The sequence below is a fragment of the Bos indicus x Bos taurus genome, chromosome 13 (assembly GCF_003369695.1).
Source record: "Bos indicus x Bos taurus breed Angus x Brahman F1 hybrid chromosome 13, Bos_hybrid_MaternalHap_v2.0, whole genome shotgun sequence".
NCBI lineage: Eukaryota > Metazoa > Chordata > Mammalia > Artiodactyla > Bovidae > Bos > Bos indicus x Bos taurus.
In genome coordinates this window covers 37673480-37682220 of record NC_040088.1, presented here as the reverse complement: position 1 = coordinate 37682220, position 8741 = coordinate 37673480, and the positions used below count along the sequence as shown (strand labels likewise).

The window sequence follows — 8741 nt, the reverse complement described above, 5'->3', positions numbered from 1 at the left end:
TCCCCCTTAGGACCCCATCTAATGCCCCGTGAGTGACAGGTCATCCCGTCTCTCTGGTAGGAACAGCTGTCATTTTCAAAGTCCAGTGTTGGCTCTGTTCTCTCTGATCCTCTCAGATGGCCCTCTTCCCGGTCTTGGGTACTTTATTCAGACATGTGTGGTGACTGAATACTCAGACGCCTTCTGCTGACGTCAGAGCGCTCCCTGTGCACCTCTCTCTCCTTGCCCTTCCTGCAGAACCCCACTGCCCTGGTTTCCCCTCCATCTCAGCTCATCTCCTCATCACGGGGAACCTGCTGGTCCCTACCTGAGGCCCTGTGGCCCTTGCCCCAGCCAGAAAATTCTCTGAAGATTGTAATCTTGGAGAATCATAGGGCTCCTCTGTTTATTTCCTGTCTTTGAGGCATTATTATCCTTTATCACCTAATATCCAGTACCTTTGACACACACACACACACACTTTTCTTGTTTTTATATATTTATTGGTTTAGGCAAGACCACAGATCCAGTCCCTTTATTCCATCTTGGCTAAAAGTCTAAGTCCTTCACATTTCTGATTTCTGCTAAGAGGAAATTGCTGTAATCAAAGAGTAATTATTAAATAACTCTCCACATTATAATCAGCTAAAACCACCATAAATGTTGCTCTCTGCAAATCACTACTCTTTTCATGCCGGATCGCTTCATTCGTCACCTCATGTTGAGTGACAGGAGTTCCAAAGTAGGTCAGTCCTGCAAGAAGCATGCTGTTCCCCTGCCTTCGGAGCAGACACGTCACATCAGAGGGAATATTTAGCAGAAAAAGGCACGAGCTGAAGCAAAGGTGCTGGTTCAGGGCCAAGATCTGATGAGAGAGAAAAAACAGAAACAGAAGGAAACAAATAAAAATAAAAGGAAGACAGAGACACGGAGGAAAAAGGGACAAAAAGGTAATTTCTTCACTTTGCACTCTTAGTAAAAACACCATTCAAACCTTAGAATATCTGACTGATCACAGCCATTGTGATCCCAGTATTTTAAGTGTACATATTACTTTCCCACTTCAATCATTTCTTGAAAACAATGTGTAGTAGAGGGAATAAAACTGACAAGCAGTGCGGGGAGTGGCTGGATTTAGACAAATCCCAGCGAGAAGCTTTCTAAAACAATCTCATGTATTTTGGTAACAAGTCCCTAATATACATGTTTGGAAAAGTGGATGGGGATTTTACATCTAGCCAGTTTAAATATAATTTATACTCTCTGCCTGCCTCATATTGTATTAGGTATAAATTTGGTGCTTCCCAGTTGGCATTCAAAAGCCAGTTCAAGACAAATACTTAAGTTTATTTATAAAACAAAACAAAATAAAAAACATTCCCCTAGAAGCTCTGGGCAGATTCAGAATCCAATAAATCATAAAAATACTTGTTTACTATAATTATTTTTCCAGAATCCCATTTGCTATAAAATTGACTAGTTTTAGTGTTCCCAGATTTGTGGAGTTCCCATGTGAATTATTTTATGCAATAATACTCAATTAGAAAGCCTTTAAGATATTATTCAGTTGACCTCAACATTCAATTCTTGTAAGTTGCAGTAGCATTGTCAAAATAATTATAATTTTGAAATGAGCTGAATTTAATTAAGCAACCATGGGACTGGATAGCTGAATTTCATAACGGACTATAGGAAGATAAGGATGATAAAGATAATTGGATAAGGTTAGCTAAGGGAGGCACTCCTCTTGGCCTCTATCACACCTGAATTGACAGGGTTTCTTGCTATTAAAGAAGAAGTTTAGGGACTAAATCTAAGAGAGATAAGTATCTGCCATTCCACAGAATTCCCACATCAAGGTCCCTCAGCTCTGCTTCTGGAGAAATTCAATTTCCATTCCAAGAGATGTAATTCAACATCACATTATATAATTAAATAAAGACACTGTAGATCAATAATGTGTTCATTGGCTTTTTTAAAAAATTTGGTGATAGGTCCACTAATTTTAGACTTTTAAGATATTAGGAATATGGTATGGGGGAGGAACCCATGTAATAATGACCTAAGATGTGGTGACGTGGGTTGATGATTTCTAATATCACAAAGAGATTATGTTTGACAATATTTTTCTTTTTTTTGCTGGTGGGGGAATTCAGCACATACTCCATTTAGTATAAAATAGAAAAGCCCTTTCAACATCAGCTCATGAGATAAAGACAGAGAAGCTGTCTAAGAGACTCAATATTTTTCTTTTGAATGAAGACAGAACATTTCAGGACACCAAAATAAGTCACCCTGGGGTTTAATCAGCCAGACATTCAGGGTTTTAGGAGAAAATAATTCTAATTATGAAGACTACTGATAGACACTGCTACCTTAACTACAACTGGAGCTGTGACATAACTACACTTGATATCCATGAGAAGAAAGTCACTGGGGTGATCTGGGTGAGGGAGAGTAGGTGGGTAAGAGGTCATGATTTGCGCAGCTGAAAACCAGACAAACAAAACCAGCACTGAGGGGGAAAGAAAAGCAAGATGAAACGAAAAGACTATCATTTTATTTCAGGCCTCTGCCATATTTTGAATGGTACCAATTTACAAAAGACCCAAGACCAGGGATTCAGAAGGTCTCCCACGATGCTGTGTTGCCTATATATTTTGGATATGAATGTGGCTTGCACATGTTTTTTGCCATTGCTGCTCTGATGAAGCATGTAGTAGAAGGCACTTGGGAGGCACGTTCATTGAATGCGCTCCTTCATCCACTAAGACTTTGACCCTGTCTACTCCATCAGATTCCCAGTTTGTCCCCTGTTTTTGAAACACTGGGCAGTGAACAATAATATGCAGGAAAACATGTTTTCTCACAGTCCATTTCCCAAAAGTATGCCTGTAATCAATGGGCCAACCAGCAGAATTTAAAGCTGACATCTGTAAGACTCCAGTGCTCGAGAAAGGTCCCTGGCCTTGTGTCCATGTGTGGCCAGGAGGTGCTTTACGGACCACTTGTCACAAGCCACAGACCCCAGACCGCCAACACTTATGTAGAACTCCATCCCTTTGTCTTATTTTCCCAGTGGAAAAGAGGATACAGTCTCTTTCTTTTTCTTGTAAACATCCTTTTAAACTCTTGGATCATGCTATTTCTCCTCACTTTAAGGGTCTTTTTATTTTGTTTACTGCTCACTTGAGACTAGTTCTCCAAGTTGATTTTAGAAATGCAACTCTGATTTATACTGTGGGAAAAAATTCACCAGCAGGCAAAGTGCCTTCTCTATTGCTCTAAGTAAACATTTTACTATCTTATTACCTGTGAGCTCTCTTCTCAGTTACAATGGAACATATTTAATATTTTATATAAGTGAGTAGCTGCTGGGAGGTGGTGAGTTACACATAATATGTGTGTTTCCACATGCAGATACACACATATGTATAACATTTTACCTTTTACAATTGTGCTTATGTATAATTTTAATTTAATAATCTGAAAGATTAGAAAATGTTTTAAGCATCTAATGCTTGGGGTCAACATGACCTGAAAAGGAAACTCCCTGAAGAATTTTTTATAAAGAAAATTCCTGGGGAAATTCAGTGCATAAAAATGACAGAGTGAAAGACAATAGCAAAGTTTTCTCAGAATACTAGGCTTTCACAAAAGATGAATCAACTGACAGTGACTGGAAGCTTATCATGGCAGTTAGATACATACACACACACATATATATATAAAAATTAAAATAAATATAGGTGTATCATCACAGACATTTTTAATAAACAATTTTTTTGTCAGTTATATATCAACAAAGTTAGAAAAAAGTACATGCTCAGCAATTTGATTTTTTTAGAAGCTTTCAAAAGTTAGAGCAAATAAAATTTTATTTTATACAGCATTTGCAAACCAGGTTAAATCATTTTGTTTTGTTATTGCAGTTCAAGAGACTGGCCATAAAATAAGATAAATTTCATATTTTTTTAATGTTTGTGATGATATATAACCATTATGAAATATTTACCACAATAAAGTTTATTAACATATCTACAAAAAATACAATAAAATAAATATAAGTGTTAAAAGTAAATATATATTTAAAATAATTAATTTAAAATGCTTTATCACCAAAATATAGTCACATAATTGAAAACCACATGAAATTAAAACTTTCTCTCTCTAAAGCACCCTTTTATTTTCATCTGTGACTTCAGTAGAAAACGCTCGAACCCTGTAATTGTTTCTGAGTTTAACTCACCTTGTCCGTAAATAATAGTTTTATGCTGTTCGATATTAGACATTATAAATAATATCTCTAGGTATTGAGGATTCACCTGCTTCTCATTTCCCCAAATTCTTCTCCCAAATGGAAGTACATTACTCTTTTTTAGTATTTTCAACTTTCAGTATTAATCATATAGTTTATTTTTTATTCTAGGAGCTATGGGTAACCGTCAGATAGAAAGTTACTGATTTCTAGCTTGTGGGATGATGGACACCTTTTGCCTGCTAGGACGGCCTGTGAAAACGGCACACTCACGAGGCCCTGTCATAGTGGCCTGCCTGGCTCTACGTACATATACATGAAAGCCCTGTATGATACTTTTTTATCATATTTCCTAAGAGGAAATAACAATATATTAACAGATGGAATGAAAAGACCACTTTTTAAATAGGATAAGTTTTCAGATGTTGCCATATCTAAGTCACAAACAAAAATTCTTGTTGGTTTTGGAAACATATTTGCAAAACCATCATGGCCCCATCACTATTATAATGGTGAAGCATTTTAGCTCCCGCACTGCATCAGGACAATAAACAGGATTTAAATAGAGAGCAGCTCCCGGAGTCTCCTATTTTCTGTCTGTGTTTCCATGTTTCTGAACAGTTCTGCTGAACAGTTCTTTGTATATTAAAAACTAGGCTATCAAAATATAATGCCAATTTAAGGTACAACAATTATTTATATTAGTGTTACTGGGAGGAAAAAAAATATGATGTGGTAAATTAATCTTTGTGCAGCAAAGTACTTCTTAAAATAGGTTTTCAGCATGCATGGTAATGAACTATTGCTATCTCTACTGAACAGACATCTTGAAATAACTACGTCCAAAGTTGTTTAAAATCCGTTCCCGAAAATTTCAGTTTCAGCAATGCAAGGAAGACTGATTCCTCATTTATAACATCGAACAACACAAGCCTTGTTTTTTTTTTTTTTCAAATCCTTTGCTCAGTGTAGGAACTCATGAATCAGCTGTGACTTTTACATGCTCCCTTTGACCTTCCCACTGATAATCATAATAATGCCTGGCTGTGGAGGATCAATCAGCTTTATAAAGCAGCCACCTTCAGATTAATCTCATATTATTAATTTTACAAGTTAAAAAGACAAGAGGGACAGGCAGCATGGCTCTCGCTGCTATTTTCTCCCCTAAAATTATTTCCTGTGGACAATAAACAAATTTCCAATCTGGTGAGGCTATAAATGTGTAGGCTTCATAAAAATTAATTTAAATGGATGTGACTGTGGGTTTGGGATTGTAAAGATTAGGGAAGACGCCTGTCGCTGTAATTGCCTGCTCAGTTCCTCTGTCACTCAAGAGTGCCACAGCTGCATTAGAAACGCTCATCATAATCTAATTCTCAGATCAAATTCCCATCTTCAATATATCCTTTAATAAGGCTTCCATTCTCTATCTTTTAGCCTTAATTACCGCTCCCTGTCTCCCTTGACAACCAAATTAAAAGGTACATGCTACAACTCCATAATGATGCTCGTCATCATAATAATACTTTAAAAATCACAAACTACTCTACCGCAAATGCAGACTAACCTTGTCAAGGTGGATGTCTTCTGGTAACTAGATTTTCTATGGATAGCTTCAGCACTGGAAGATAAGAAATACAATTATATAATCTTTTATTGATTTTTTCCCCTTTTTTCCTCCTTACTATTATGTACAATTATCCAAGCAGTTTTTAGATTGCTGAAGATGGAAGTGGAAAATTTACCAAGATTCACTTGGAGCAAGATATTTTAACTCTTGGTTGAATCCAGGTAGTTTCTATTGAAAAGCAAAGCCAAGGCAGTGTGTGCAGTGAAGAGACTTTTGATTTCAAGATGGAGCCAGCCACATTGGTCTGTGTATGAACTTCCACTTGGGTGACTTTGTGAAGGTCACAGAATTCACCAGCCTGAGAACCTTTATCTGTGAATAGGAGCAGTTTAACTTTTGACTCTACTGCTTTTGGGTGTATCACAGCAAAATCTGACTACTTGTGTTTTTAACTTGCAGTTTTCCACCAGGGCTACAAATTTTCCATTATGCTGTTTCTAATATTTTTTGGTCTCTGTCCTCCTTGTTAGCCCTGGACTGACCTCAGGCTGTTAGAATTAGGCCATCTCTCTGCTGCCTGACCTTGGCCTTCTACTGCCCATGACTGTCCCCTGACCAGCACCATCTTCCATTAACTCCTACATGTGATGGTGGCTGGAGGTTGTGGGTAGTGATGGTAGGTTACAATGGTTGCTGATTGTGTCATTAGTGCCGATGGTGGTAGCTGATGGTGGCTGGTAACAGGTGATAGTGGTGTGGTTGATGGTATGGTTGGTAGTTGTCATAGTTGATTGTAGTGGTGATGGTTGATAGATACTGTTGGAGGTAGTGGTTGGGTTTTAGTGGTGGTCGTTGGTGGTGATGGTTGGTTGGTATTTGTCATGCTTGATGGTGACAGTGGAGGTTGGTGGATATTGTTAGAGGCAGCAGTGGGTGATAGTGATGGTTGGTGGAGGTGGAACAATTCTTGGCAATGCCGATACTGAGCCACATTTGAGGGCTTTGTATCCTCACACGACAGTCTTGACTAAATCTACACATTTCCTTTACTACCTCATTGCTTTTCTGGTTTCATTTCTCTCCATTTGCTCCTCAACTTCCTCTCCCCAATTTATCATGCTTGTGGATCCTTAGACATTATACAGAAGCGGAATCTGGGCTTCTGTAAGATTCAGACACGTTACTGCCAGTTTGCATGATTTATAGCAAAGCTTCCAGCCTCAGTGAGTGGAGGAGGTCTATGGAAACACATCTCGAGTATTTTTCAGCTTCTCCTTATTATCTAAGTGTAACTACAGAGTTGGCCTTCTTGACCAGACGCAAAATAAGGCAGTTTATTTTTACAATGCTTGGGATATATGTAATATCACATATTCATATGCTTTCAGTCTTGCCTGTGCTTTACTGAATTTTCCATTTTTAGTGAAGATATTGATCCTCAGAAAGGTGGAGTTAGAGCAGAAGCTTCTGAAACTGTGAAGGGTCTTTTCCAGAGTCACTCATCAGAAAGCTAACAGGTAGGGAAGCATAATTCAATGGGAATGTATTTATTTATCCCAAAAAGATTTACAGTGAGTGGAAGGGAATTCAGTTCAGCACTAAGATAAGAAATGCAAACCAAATGGCACTGTCAGATATTATTAGGGTGGGCCGTAGTAATGATTGTATGAGCAAAAACCATTTAAACAGTCCACCCGACAGAGCAGTCAATTTGGGATAAAAAACAGCTATGTAATTGTTGACCATGGCCGTAGAAGTCAAGGACAGTTGAAGCAAACGTGTCCGGCAGTGTTTCTGCAGATAAGGGGGTCCTAAAGGAAGGCCTGCACTCTAAACCCGGGAGCCTTTAATTACTGAGATACCAGTATTGATTGGGATAACAGCCGTGCAGAAATGAAGGCCAGGAAGCAGATCGTAAGGGAAGGGCAGGGTTGTTTTTTTAAGCAGTTTATTGAACTGTCTACATGGTCTCAGGCGATTCCAGCTCTAATCCTAGGAAATTGGAGGAACCGTGGGGAGTGAAAATGCAATGAGACCTTGACTGGTGAGAAGCTCCCCTTAGAGAAGGATGATTTATGGTGAGAAAACACAAACACAGGCTGGGTCAAAAAATGTCGAAAAAGATTAAAAGTTAAGGCATGTATCCTCACAATGGAGAAGGCAATGGCACCCCACTCCAGTACTCTTGCCTGGAAAATCCCATGGATGGAGGAGCCTGGTGGGCTGCAGTCCATGGGGTCACTAGGAGTCAGACACGACTGAGCGACTTCACTTTCACTTTTCACTTTCATGCATTGGAGAAGGAAATGGCAACCCACTCCAGTGTTCTTGCCTGGAGTATCCCAGGGATGGGGGAGCCTGGTGGGCTGCCGTCTATGGGGTCGCACAGAGTCAGACACGACTGAAGCAACTTAGCAGCAGCAGCATGCTCACAAATTACTGATTGGGAAACAATGGGAGAATGACAGGGCCTGTGAGAACTGGAGACACCTGAGCTCGCTCCTGTGATGGGTGCAGGGGGCACACGATGAACATCGGGAACAGCCGCTGGGTTCCGGCTGTCATCCCCCAGACCTGACCATTTCTATTCAATCTTCTTATCTGCTGGTCAATTCTGTTCTCTTGTCCACATACACTGGTGATGAAGTGAACTGAGGTTCAGTGGGAATATGAAGTCCCCACTGACATGGGTAACAGCCCGCGTTGAGTTTTGGAGTACGAATGGGTACCACATACAGGAAGGAGATGCTATGAGTTCCATCACTTCTCCTATGAAACAGCTTAGATTCTGAGATGTCATGGTTATCAGAGATTTGAAGCAACTGAGGCCAGGTCTACACAGTCTGTGTGATGGAAGCGGTGGTGCTACCTCCTCTGCATGAGTGGGTCTGTGTGCACGAGCACGTGACTGACATAGGGTGTGAGGAGCAGGAA

The 8741-nt window shown here is 39.5% G+C and overlaps 1 long non-coding RNA gene across 1 annotated transcript in view; it reads right to left on the bottom strand.

Moving 5' to 3' along the window:
* Positions 1-491: 491 nt before the first annotated feature.
* LOC113903391 overlaps positions 492-8741 on the bottom strand; it is a 67371-nt gene continuing 59121 nt past the window's right edge. Inside the window, exons 5-6 of the long non-coding RNA XR_003514090.1 lie at positions 5805-5858; positions 492-844 (exon numbers count right to left, since the gene is read on the bottom strand). This is a non-coding gene — a long non-coding RNA (uncharacterized LOC113903391). The remainder of the gene's footprint in view (positions 845-5804; positions 5859-8741) is intronic.